We start from the raw sequence: 13,708 nt of genomic DNA on the forward strand, positions 1-13,708 counted from the left end.
TATTTTAATCTAAAATGAGCAAACGAAAAAAAAGAGGGGAAGTCGATCGGAACACAACTTTCTCTTTCCTTTATTCATTCAAGGGTAGCCCAGCATTGAACTTAATGACTGTCAAAAGATTTCTAATCCAGATAAATGCAGTCATATTAACTTTGAAGGTCCTCTCCCCCCCTCTAGTGGTGAAAAGCAGTACAGAAAATTGACAGGATACCCATGAGATTGCAGCTGACAGTACAGGAAAGAACACTGTTTGGAGAGTGACTGGAGAGGGTTCAAGTCCCACATCTGCCACTGACACCTACATGAACTTGAGAGTTCACTTGGCCTTGTATTTTTCAGTTTTCTCATCAGACATAGAGTAATGATGATTTGCAAAATTGTTGCGATGGTCACAATAGAAAATATCAAATGTATTTAGAAATCGATCAAACAAAATTAGATTTTTAAATTTATTTTTAAAGAAAATACAAGACACATAATATGCTTAGTTGATTGATTTGATCCTGTGGTGGACACTCAGGGCAGCTTCCATGGTCCCTCCCTCCTGGTACTTAGAGCACTGAGTGGAGAAACAGCCTTTACCGAGTGATCAAGCATCGTGCTCCCAGCAATGAAATAAACTGACATCATGCATCAGGTTAACCCCTGAGAAGACCTCCACATGTCATCTTCTTGCTCAAAATGTTTAACTCAAATCTAATCACAAAGGAACAATCAGACACATCAAAACTGAGGGTTTTTCTGAAAGGAAAAAAAAAAATTCTGTTCTGGAGTCTGAAAACCTCAGTACCTTGGAATCAATGAGACTGAGAAGAATTCATAATTAAAAGAGATTTGTAAAAAGCTATGAGAACCAAATGTAATATATGATCCTCAGTTGGGTCCAGGATTGGGGAGGGGCATGGTACTGGGGCACTTGTAGAGGTTTGAAAATGGGCTTTATTTGAGACTGTAATATTGAACTATTCTAATTTATTGACTTCTTTCTTGCATGTGATTGTTTAGAAGAATGTCCTTGATCTTAGGACATACATGTTTAAACATTTGGAGTGGAAGTGCCATGATTAAAATATATTTGTGTGTGTGTGTTTAAAAGTATACAAGTGTGCTAGCTTTCCAACTTTTCTGTCACTGGAAAATTTTTCAAAATTAAAAAACGTAAAAACAAATGAATGCTTTTAGATATTCTACCGATTGAAGATTTGTTGGGGTTAACAATTTCCTCTTTGTAATTGTAATTGTCCAGGGAAGAGCTTTCCTCTACAATACTGTCCACCTTCATCCGAGGCTTCTGTGACATGATCTCAGGTATTAAAGCTTGAATTATAAAGAAACAGCTCCTCTGCAAATTTCTGCCCTGGGTGGATAACTTTCCCTATTTGTAAAATGAGAATTATAAGAATAATCCTGTTTCGGGTACTGAATTCTCCAGGAACTTTATCATTAGCTCTTCATCCTTTTATAATTTTTCCTTCAAATTTTCTTTCCTCAACATTTGTTACTACTGTAATGCTAAACTGCTTGCATTTATGTCCAAATTGTGTGGTTTCAAACCCCCTACTCCTCTGCAAATCTTCTCTCCCAGTCTGTAAGGCTTTCCACCCTCTTTCATTAAAACATGAAGAAAATGTACCCATTTCCCCTTCTGTAAAATCATGCTTGACCACCTTCAAAGACATCCCTCAAAACTCAGAGTTAATCCCTCTATCTTCACTCACTCTCCTCTTAATTATACTAATTGCAAGTGTGTGTGTGTGTGTGTGTGCGTGCGTGTCCTTTACTGGGCTGAAATTCCCTTGAACACAAGGAGCTCTTATCAACTATTGAGCATCAGTCAGAACATCTGCTGCTGATCAACTGGACAATGTACATTTGCTGAGTGAATATATGAAAGCAATTTGCAAACTGTAAAGTGCTAATGCTAATTGCTGCCAAGTGGCAGTGGCAGTCACACATGTTAGTCATCAGCAATGACAGTTATACACATTAGTTATTAGCATTCAGTTGGTGGTACAAGAGATGGAAGACTAAATAGAAGACATGGGACTCTGGCTGGATAATTTTGTGTGAAGTAGGATATTTAGAGCATGGAGGTCTTGGAAAGGGAAGGAGAAGGGAAAATGGCCAAACATTAATTTTATCCACACTGTCTTTTGGCCCAGACTCCAGGTGACTGTTTGCAGAGCTGTGAAATGTAAGGTTGTCAAATCACTGCTAGAAATATCTTCCAGTGAATCTTGTTTCTTTGGGTCCCGCCACTCCACCCAAAGCCCCTGGGAGCAGCTAGGAGGGAGAGCAAAGATGATGGACAGGATGAGGAGGGAAGAAAAGACATGATGTGTTCTACTCCTGACCTGGCGGGCCCCTTGGCCTCACTCCTCCAACTCATTTCTTTCCATCTCCGTGATGAATATTGAAATGGATCACGCCTGCTGGGACCCACTTCTAAAGGAGGTCGAGAAAGGTGAAGTGCTGCCCTCTACTGGCAGCTTCTGCAAATCTTCACACTCAGTTCATCGCATAGTCAATAAGTTGTGTTAAAACAGTCCCCCTCCTGCAACCCATTTTGAGAAGACAGTACAACACAAAGGCAGACTTTCTTTAAATTCAATACACTGTAGTAGCAAATAGCTCTTTGTCACTGAGAGTTTTCACATCTTTTAAAATCTGTTTTTAACTGTTTGCCTTTGTGTTTAAATTTGGCTGCAGGAATAATTTTAGAAATTCTTTGTGCAGGTAAAAAGTGCTGAATCACCCAAAGGACAAGTTCTCATATGTTTAGGGCTCTGCCCAGTATATCTGAGGCAAAACAATCGGAAAAACAAGAGAGAGAAAGCAAGAAATAAAAGAGTTCAACTTCAATAACCTTATGCAAAATTTTGTACAGAGAATATCTACATGAAGTTAAGCAAAATATAGTAGACTATATATAGACTGTGATGTGTAGAGAAACAAAATTCATCACCCCAAAATTCATCTTTGGCATGTGGATTATTTCAGGCAGAAAAAAATCAAGGCCCAAAAGACTCAGGATAAACCTTTGACCTTTCCCCTAACTGCCTAAAAGAATGTATGCAGAGAACCTGTTACAGGAAGGAAGCTATCACCATAGATAACTATAGTATGAACCAGGTGGTAAACAGAGAAGAACCCAGTAAAGTCTGTTGAAATCTTCTCTGTGTCCCATTGTCTCTGCCTGGCCCGGCAAACATTTATTTATCAAACATTTGCTTTTCTATCTCCATATGAATTGCCTTCATCCCCTTTGAAGTCCCAAACCAGTACCCCCAACACCCTCGTTTACCTTTAGTGGAAGAGATTTAAGGTGAGGGCTTGGGCCATTCTGGTGAGTTACTCAATCTTCCTGGGTGTCTCCCTCGTATACAATTTATTAAACTCTGATTTTCTCCTGTTACTCTATCTCATGTCCTTTTAATTCTTAGACCAGCCAGAAGAACCTAGAAGGATAGAGGAAAATGTCCTCCTCCCTGACAATATTGTGATTTATTAAAAGAAATATACAGGTGGTCTTTATCCCTGTTCCTGGCACGGAGCTCCTAAAACCCCTGGACTTGCCTGTGATGAGAGCAACAAAGTTGCCGTTAGTTAATTTAAGGCGGTTACCTTTGGACAGTACTTAAGATGGGGCCTGGCTGCCAGTAGAGCCAGTCCTATGATGAGAGGGTTGGCACTTTCAGTCCCATTCCCCAGCCTCCAAGGAGGGGAGATGGGATGAAGATTGAATTCTATCACCAATGGCCAATGATTTAGTCAATGATGCCTATGTAACTAAGCCTCCAACCCAAAAGAAGGGGGTTTGGTGAGCTTCCAGGTTGGTGAATACATGGAGATTCAGGGAGAATGTAGTGCTCAGCGGGCATAGTTGCTTCACGCCCTTTCCTCATACCTTGCCCCATGTATCTCTTCCATCCGGCTGTTCCTGAGTTCTAACCTTTTATAATAAACTGGTGATCCAGTAAATAAAATGTTTCTCTGAGTTCTTTGAGCTGCTCTAGCAAATGAATTGAACCCAAGGAGAGAGTTGTGGGAACTTCTGGTTTACAGCTGGTTGGTATGAAGCACAGGTAATAACCTGGACTTTGATGTCTGAAGTGGGAGCAGTCTTGTGGGACTGAGCCCTGAACCTGTGGGACCTGACGCTCTCTCTGTGTAGACAGTGTCAGAATTGAGTTAAATTGTAGGACACCCAGCTGGAGTTGGAAAATTGCTAGGTGGTGTGGGGAAAAAAATCCCACACATCAGCATTTGAATTGACGAACACACATTACGGTTGGTGTCAGAAGTATAGATGTTATATAAATTTTACATTAATTTAAAAGATGAAATGTATACTGAACTATTCATGGAGGGAGGGCTTTATAATCCCTTCTGTTGCAAATTTGAAAGCTTTTCATTTGCTCCAATCCCAGTTTATATCCTGTCCTAAATATACACTTGCATCATTCTGAGACAGGAAGGGGGCAGGGCACAACTGTTTAAAAGAATGATCTAGCCCGAGGACAGAACATAAACTGATTAGAATCAAATAGGTCCAAGATGGCGGACTAGTCAACTTCCACTAGACCCTGAGTCTTAGGATATGCTCATTGTAACACATCAGCACAGATAAATGACACACCCACTGGCACCACGTTCCAAGGCCAGCCATAAAGGTCAAAAAGTGGGTGGTGGCCCAATTCCCGGAAATCCCCGTCCCTTCCTGAAATAGCTGGAATACTCCTCCCACTCATTAGCCTATGAAATGACCCACCCCTATAAAAACTGACAACCCCATACCTTGGGGCCTGTCTTCTTCCCAGATGGCCCACACTCTGTCTATGGAGTGTGTATCTCCTTGAATAAACCTTCTTTCTCTTTACTGTGGCTTGCTCTTGAATTCTTTCCTGATGAAGCCAAGAACCCACACTCGGCGGCATCCCAGGAACTCACCTGAGGCCTGGGACATGACCATCTTTTCCTGCCCCACCTTTCTTTCCGGCATAATTAGAGTTTATTTTTCTAAAGTGGTGCCCATGGTATGCTCTTTCTGCTTCTAGTAATAAAGCTGATTTTTAAAAAAATCAATGTTTAAGAATGAGGTGAATATAGAGATTTCTCTTTCAATGTGAGTTGCAGTCATGGTGTTGTTACTTCTCTCAGGGGCACTTGCATTGCAATCCTCTTCTCTAACATTTGTCTTTCAGTCTCCACCAGAAGGTAAAACTAGTTCATTAAATAGCTGGGGTGAGCATATGTGATGACTGTGTACAGAGCCACCTGTCAGGAACCCAAACACTTCTGCAAATTACTATAACAGTATTACAATGAGATGCTTATCTATTTCCACGTGTAGCTTTAATTTATTCATTCAATATAGACTAAGACCACAGACATAGAGAACAGACTTGTCATTGCCATGGGAGGGGGGTGGAGGAGGGACGGATTGGGAGTTTGGGATTAGCATGTGGAAACTGGTATATACAGAATGGATAAACAACAAGGTCCTGCTGTATAGCACAGGGAACTCTATTCAATAACCTAAGATAAACCATATGGAATAACCATATATATATGTAAAACTGAATCACTTTGCTGTATACCAGAAACTAACACAACATTGTAAATCAACTATACTCCAATAAAATAAATAAAAAAAAAAATACAGACTGGGCTTTCCTGGTGGCACAGTGGTTGAGAGTCCGCCTGCCGATGCAGGCGACGCGGGTTCGTGCCCTGGTCCGGGAAGATCCCACATGCCGTGGAGCAGCTGGGCCCGTGAGCCATGGCCGCTGAGCCTGCGCGTCCGGAGCCTGTGCTCCGCAACGGGAGACGCCACAACAGTGAGAGGCCCGCGTACCGCAAAAAAAAAAAAAAAAAAAATACAGACTAAGACTACTAGAGATTTCCAAGATGAAATACACATACCAGTTCTCAAGGAGCCTACAACCTAATGAAAACAATTGTACTCTGAATCTTTGAATCAAAAGAGATGCTCCTTGGAAAAATAAAAAAGGGGTTCTCTGGTCAGATATATTCAAGAATCATGACATATGATATCCTCTTTGCAATTCCCAATGCACATCTACAAACATAAAACTCTGATATTAAAGGAATTTATCTAACCTGGCTTTCTCCAGACTGCTTTTCTGGGTAGCAAAACAGTGGATAGCATCCCTCAGACAGTGCTGTCCTTTAATACAAAAATAAGGTTATTTACCATTGTGTATGGAAATTACAAAATACAGAGGAGAGATATGGAGAAATAAGATATGCTTGGAAGGGCTGGGACAGCCTCAAAGATGGAGAGAACACACTTGATCCCAGACTTGGAGGATGAGTCAGAGTTGCCAGGAGCCCAGGACTAAGGAGGAATTTCCAAGGGCCAGATCATACAGGCTTTGAAATCCACACAAAGCAATTTACCTTCCATCCTGTAGGCAATGGGGAGACTTTACAGAATTTTGCATGGAAGCATCAACACATGGTCACTCTAGCTGCTCTGGAGGATGGATCTGGCGACAGGGGGACACTGGAGACTGGAGTTGGGGAAAAGGGAGAGAGACGCTGCGCCTCTCATAAAACTGCAAGGTCATCTTGTAAGACAGTTTGGATCTGAGAAAAGCCACACCATGAAGCTGCTGGAGTGGCCCCAGGCTCACTTCCTCCTGCCTTCCTGTCCTGTGGCTTGTCTTGTTTCCCCCAATGCACCACGCTTTCTTAGAGGCGAGACAGTGCTCTGCACTTCTTTACTCAACTAAAAGGTTTAATAAAAACAGCCTATATGTTGAATAAATGAATGACTGAAAATAGGCACCTACATTTAAACATTCTGGTTTAAACAGTGCTTTCGTATGAATTATCTCATTTCATATGAATGTAGAAATCAAAATACCTGGAAATTCCATGAAGCCCAGGACAGCCACCATTGGATGTAAGCGCTTCCCACATAAGGCTTCTTCAAGGGTTCCTGTTCCAGTACTGGGGTTTATATCAGAGAAGTGACAGCAGGGACTGTGATCCTTCCTAGGTTGTATCCTGAATGGCAAGTGACTTTGGCTCTGCTGGCTTCTCCTGAAAGGCCTCTCCCCACTTTCATATGCAAAGTCGACTGGGTTGGGTAAGATTACACCTGATACCTTTTGTTTCTTCAAATAACCTCCTCATTTTCTGGAAAGGAAGTCATTATATGCAGCATTCCACATACTATCCCCGTCAAAATAGCTGACAGCCAGGGATTATTAATTAGCTCTAATGCAGCATTTACTTTAGAAAACAAAGGCTTTGAAGTGACAGAATGGTTGTTTCTCCACCCCTCCCCACCCCCTTTAAAGTGTCTGCTCATTGGATGGATGTAAAACCCCAGAAGCTAGATAAATCTCGCTGAATGCATTTTTGGCCTTTTGTGTGTTGGTTAAATCTACAGGAGTAGTCTAGATGCTGGGGTTCAGGAGTGCATGTTTGGGAAGGGGATGTATTTTCTTTTCAGAATGCGAAAAGAGTTAGATGTACTCAAGTGTTGAGATTCTCAAGTGTGCACACATGTGCACACTGGCACACGAATGCACACGCACACACCTGCATGGCTGAGCTCTCACAACACCAGCCCGTGGTCCACAAAAGAATGATGCAACTGAGCGACAGTGAGCTTCCTTCCAGGAGTTACAGTCCCAACCCCGTCTCACCTTTGGAGATCGGCCTTAGGTGGTGCCTTGTTCAGTTGAAGTCTGAATTGAATTTGCCCCTCTGCTATGTAGCTTTTAATCTAGAAAAGTTATAAGGCGAGACCCAGAAAGTCAAAGAATGAGTAAATAAATGGATGAAAGAAAATGAAGGAAGGTGAGTTTTACAAAGAGAGCAAATTCAGAGAGACAGCTATTTATGGTAGAAAATAAAGCAGAAGTTTAGTGGCTAGAACCTCCTGGACTTACACCTCGTGTCCATACAGCCACTTCCTAGCTATAAACCTTCAACAGGTAACAGGTTCTCCAGCCTCAATTTTCTCATGTGAGTAAAATGGGGATAATATTGCCTACTTCATAAGCATATCGTGAGAATAAAATTATATGATACGGCATTCTGGACACCGTGCCAAGCACATAATAAGCCCTCAATGAAAACCATTTTAGAAATCTGCTTTATTTGGGGAAGGTGCTTTCCACCTGAAGGCTAATGTTTACCTGCAGCACAGAATAAAGAACAAAGATTTGCCCAGCAGGTGAGCTGGGTGGAGAAACTGAAGCTCTCTAGAACTCCCTGAGTGAGGCACTCACAATGTGGCTGTACTTACTATTCTGAGTCAAGTGTAGTCTAACTCTGAACCAATATTAATATAATGTAAACATTTCTTGCTAATCCCCACTAACTTAAGTTAGAGGTAAATTTACCCACTGGTTAGGGAGACTGCTCTTTTCAGGAATGAATCTTAAGTCATGTGTGTTAAACATGTTAATCGCAAACAAAACCAAGAAGGAATTCAGCCAAGCTATCTCTGTTCCTTCACTTTTCAGTCTTCAAAATAGGGAAGATGATCCCCTTTTCTGAGGCGCAGTCTGGATTTAGAGAAATACAATACGCAGAAAATGTCATAAATCCTATTGAAAACATCTGCATCTATTCATAAATAATATATAACACTCAGAGATCACTGGCTGTGATACTAGCTCCCCACACACAAAAGTATAGAAAGGTGCATTTAAAAGTTAGACACCTTAAAATTACAAAACTAAAGTAATGAAAAATGTCCAAAACAAATATCATACAAAAAGTCTGTCCTGGTTTTCTATAAGCATTATGCTTATTATCCCAAAGAGCATATCATCTCTGACATAAAGCAGTTTTAATTCAATCCTTTCTAAAATCTAAATACAGATTGCAAAGCTCACTTCAGACACTAGGTGGCGCCACGTATCCGCCCAATGTTACATTATTTTCCCCAAACTAGGTTGGCCAGCCCATCTAGGGCCTGACCTGCATTTTAACAGTTGGAGCCTGTGATGGGGAAGGCTTCTAAAATGCGATGTCTGCTAATAACTGGCAGCAGAATACAAGCATAGCATTTAGTTCTCAAATGGAGTTATCAATCTGTAAAGCTTTAATACTCCTTCAATTGCTCTCTATGTGTACAACTCAAACAAGACCTACAGTTATAAATTCATAATTTGTCCTCTAGACTTGAAGCCAAAGTTTCACTTTCAACTCTACTGACATTTTGAATAAATCAAGCAGCTAAATATTTTCAACTGCCTCCCAAAGCCTCTATTTCCTAAAAAAAAATTTGACACGGAATTGGAAACTTTAAAGATCTGCTTGAAAACACATGGTATAGACTAATGTGACAGTAAATGGATTTAAAATCTTCAGTTTCACTTCCCCAGACACATCTATATTATTGTTAGCTTAGTAAACTACACCACTCTTGGCATTTGAAGAGGAACAAACAAGGATTCCAAAAACTACAATAAATAAAAAAATAAAAGATATTCCTTTGCCTCTGATTTTGCGTAAGAAACACCAAGTAGTGGCAACTGATCTCCATATATTGGGACGAGACTGGCACACATTCACTTGGCAAGATGGAATGTTGTTAAAATTTAGGCCTCCTTGTTTCCATGACATTTATAATGCAATATCCTTAGTGCTTTCTTCATTTAAAAGGAAAAACATAAAAACGATAAAAACAAGTGACATGGATATAATGGGCATATAAAAGTTAAACTGATATAGTGGGATAACACATCATAATGGGCATGCTTGTGGGTAAATACATGTGCAGAAAAGAAAACAAAGCCTCTCAAAGTGTGGTCTGGGGAAACTTTCAGTAAATGTTGAAGTTGCAACAACTGTATCCTGTGTCTTTGCAGATAACAGCGTCCCCAGCAGCTCTAACGTTTTCATTACGTTCATTCACATTGGAACCCAAGTAGGAGAGTAAAGCAGTGTTAGGGGACCCGTGACATTTCTGAATTGATACCCTTAGTCGACTTCTACTCACTCTACTTCTAAACCACACGTGGGACCCTACAAGGAAAGAAGAAATGCCAGATACAGACCCCTTATTACATGGTAAATAACTAAATATCTAACTTCCTATTTGGAGGAGAAGGAATAATGAATATAATCCTATCAAGTGTACCAAGAGGTGGTAGGAGAAACCAATCTGTCTCAGATGCTGGCAGTAAAGAGATACGCTGTCTAGAGAATTTAAAGTCAGTAATAAAACTGACTAAAAAACTGCTTTTTATTAACACCACGTGCTAGCAGTTCTATACAAGGTCAGTGATACAGGGTGGACAGAACCGTTCCCTCCATGCCCATCCCTTTTGAAATACCACTGACTACAATGACTCTTCTCCTTAGGACTTGCCAGCAAGCAGGAAAGTTGCATTTTGGCAGAAGGAAAAGCTACAAGGGAAAGAATTCTTATTTTTCTAATAGGTAATGTCTGTCCAGGACTTTACACACATATGTTATCTCTCTAATCCTCAACAACCATACAAGGCAGATAATACTGCCCCCATTTTACAGATGAGAAAACAGACTGAAAAGTTGAGCAATGTATTCAAGGTCACACAGCAACCAACGGGTGGAGCCACGGTTCTGATGGATGTCTTACATCCTCTAAACCTCACAATTTTAACCAGCTGAGTAGCTGGGACTCATAGACTGACATCATAGACTGATCATTTTGACAATAGGTACAAAACTTGGACAAGGTATAACCTCACTTTAGTACCCTTAGTTGTCATGGGATAATAACGGGGTAGGGCTGTAGAGAGCACACCTACAATGATGTAAGGAAGCTCTCAAAACCATCCTGGCGCACAATAAACTCATCAGAGATGACAGCAAATGGTACGTGGTTTTCATCCGGCAAACTTCATCTAAGAACCCTAGACACATTTTATCCCTTCCATGTGTTAAAGAATGCTGGACTCTACATCTCAGCAGCTTCACACCTTCCCCTGTAGCTGGATGGTTAAGTTGACAGTTCTGATGCTGAAGGGGATGCACACAGGTACGGGTGACTAGGCGTAGTCAGAGGCGGGCACCCTGGGAGCCCATGCGCCCCACCCCTACCCTTGTTTGTCAATGCGTTCAAGATTTCTCAGAGAACATCCTCTTGTTTTGTTACACTCTGCCTCCTACTCCAAGGGCATAAATGCAAGATTATTGGGTGGGGGTATTGGAATGGGGGCAAAGGGATGGGTTTGTGTAGTTTCATTCTACTCAGTCTTGAAGTTACTGAGAGACTGGTCATGAGACTACTGGCCTTTAAAAAGTGACCCCAAATATTCTGCCACGTGAAATATACAGCAGTTAACAAGCACACAATGCCTACATAATATGTCAAAATTTCTCAGTTCAGATTGTGGTCTGTCCTGGAAAGCAATCTGAGTTTCTACCATCTGGTCTACGGCCATACCACCCTGAACACACCTGATCTTGTCTGAATTCTTTGTATGAAAGAATTCACGACACATATTACTGTTATTTAAAGGTGATAACAAAATCTTGTTTCTTCTTTAAATACAACACTAATTATGGGGGGCCCCACAAAGTACTAAAGCCTACCATTTTCATAAATCAACCGGACAGGACTGTAGAGGACACACATAAGACAAAGCCTTTGTTTGTTTACTTTTTGGCCCTTGCATTATTTTAATGCAATGATACCATAATACATAGCAATCGCTCAATATAACCACTGACACTCCTATTTGTAACATGAATTTATTCCACTTTTCACAAGCCTAGATCCAATCTCTTTGGTAAATAACATTATTATAACAAATAACTATAATTTCTTTGTAACATAATCTTTGTTAAGATAGCATTTTATTTTACAATTTGAAGTTCTTACAGATAAACCCTTCTCCAATAAGATGCTGTAAACATCTTATCTTTACATGACATTGTAAACTTAGTGGGGTTTTCCAAGCCCCCCCCCCCATCAGGCTTTTCCACGTTTGGAAATATATGTCAGGTTAACTTGTATGCAGGATGAAAAAACAATAGGAGTTATTTAAAACCTATTGCATAGCCTGGAGGAAGCTCTGTGAGGGTGGGGATCTCTGTGCATGAATGAAGTGAGTTCAGCTTTTGCTAATTGGTTATATGTTCTGTTTCTGCTTTTTTTTTTTTTTTTTTTTACCATTTCCATCATATGATGTAACCCTGAACATACGATCAAACCAGCCATATAAAGGTACAAATGCGATGTAAACATTCTCTTAGTTCAGGCCTGATAGGACCTGGAATACCACAGGGTCTCAAAAAAAGGTTTGTTCAACACATAAGCAAGGGATGGTAGAAACGGGACCCCTTCATCATGTTAACTTGGGGAGCCACATGCTCCCCACCCACATACTCTGCTCCTTCCTCTGTTTTCTCCCATCAAACACAAAACCTTAACTACTAGATAGGAGCACTTGACATTGTATATACAACTGATCAGATGAAACCTCATAACACATATGTTCCAGGACCCAGGGCTGGAATAAAGCAAGTATGGTCTCGGCAAAGCAAGTCACATCTCCACTAATGGTAGCACAGGCATTCTAAAGAGAACTGAAGCTTTTCTACTGTTAGAGCTTGTAAGGCAAGGAATGTCACTCGCCATCCAGTTCTACAAGGATTGAGTCATTAGCCACTGCAGTCAGTGACCTGCAATACACCCTGAAAGGAATTCAGGGTGAAGATCAGGTGCCCTGGGCAAACAGGCAAAAACAGGCCCTCAGAGAGTTAGAAATATTTCAAGAGAAATTTTTTATGAACCTGGATTCTTGCAACTTCACATACCTAGAAAAAAACACTACTACCATTAATTGAGATAGCCTTTCTTCGTGACTAGCAGTAGTAACGTTCTACTGAGATGTTTGCTTGATAGCACGTGCCCCTCTCCCCTGGTGTCTCCTCCCACCTCTCTGGAGCAGTTCCTCAGAGCTATCTGAGAAGCTATAGTTCCCAGGCTATCGTCCTCAGTAAGTCCCTGGATAAAACTGAAACTCCCAGTTCTCACACTGTGTGTTATTTTATTTCAGGTGTTAGGTTTGTTTTCCTTTTTCTACCTGATCCAATGCACAGAAGCTGAAATTAAATAAGAACATACCCTTTAAGTTTACATTACTGAGAAACGTGGGCAGGCATCGAGTGGCTGAAATTAGAATTCCTTTCCATGCCATTGTTTGAGTATTTATGTTACTATACTCAGGATCCCTTTGTCTTTAGTCTTCCTCATGCTCTCCAGGCTCCTACAAGTTTTGTGTGCAAATGTCCTGATTGTCTGAGAGTTACAAAAGCCCAGACCTCACACACAGGCTGAGAAGGAGCAATGGTCTGCTCCAAGCTTTCAGGCGAAGCACAGAGGCTGTGGGACCAATCAAAACACCTCACTACTCTGAAGGTATTAAAGACCAAGAGAAAAGACAAAATTAGACTGTGTGACAAAAACATTTTTTCGAGGATATATAGAAAGAGACATTTATCGAGAGAGATATTTAGTAAGTCAACCAAAGTCGTTGAGTGTCACACTGTAAACTGGGTAAAGTCTTTGTCAGGGAATCCTCTTAAATTCTCAATCTTAGTCTTTCACAGGTACTGATCCCTAATTTCTATCTTTGGGTGATTTAGCTCCCTTTTCTTTACTATACCTAGAAAACAACTTTGACATCCAGGCATGTCCAGAAACACACCCTAGACATGCATCAAG

The sequence above is a fragment of the Monodon monoceros genome, unplaced genomic scaffold (genome assembly GCF_005190385.1).
Source record: "Monodon monoceros isolate NGI ecotype Baffin Bay Population unplaced genomic scaffold, NGI_Narwhal_1 Super_Scaffold_16, whole genome shotgun sequence".
Classification (NCBI taxonomy): domain Eukaryota; kingdom Metazoa; phylum Chordata; class Mammalia; order Artiodactyla; family Monodontidae; genus Monodon; species Monodon monoceros.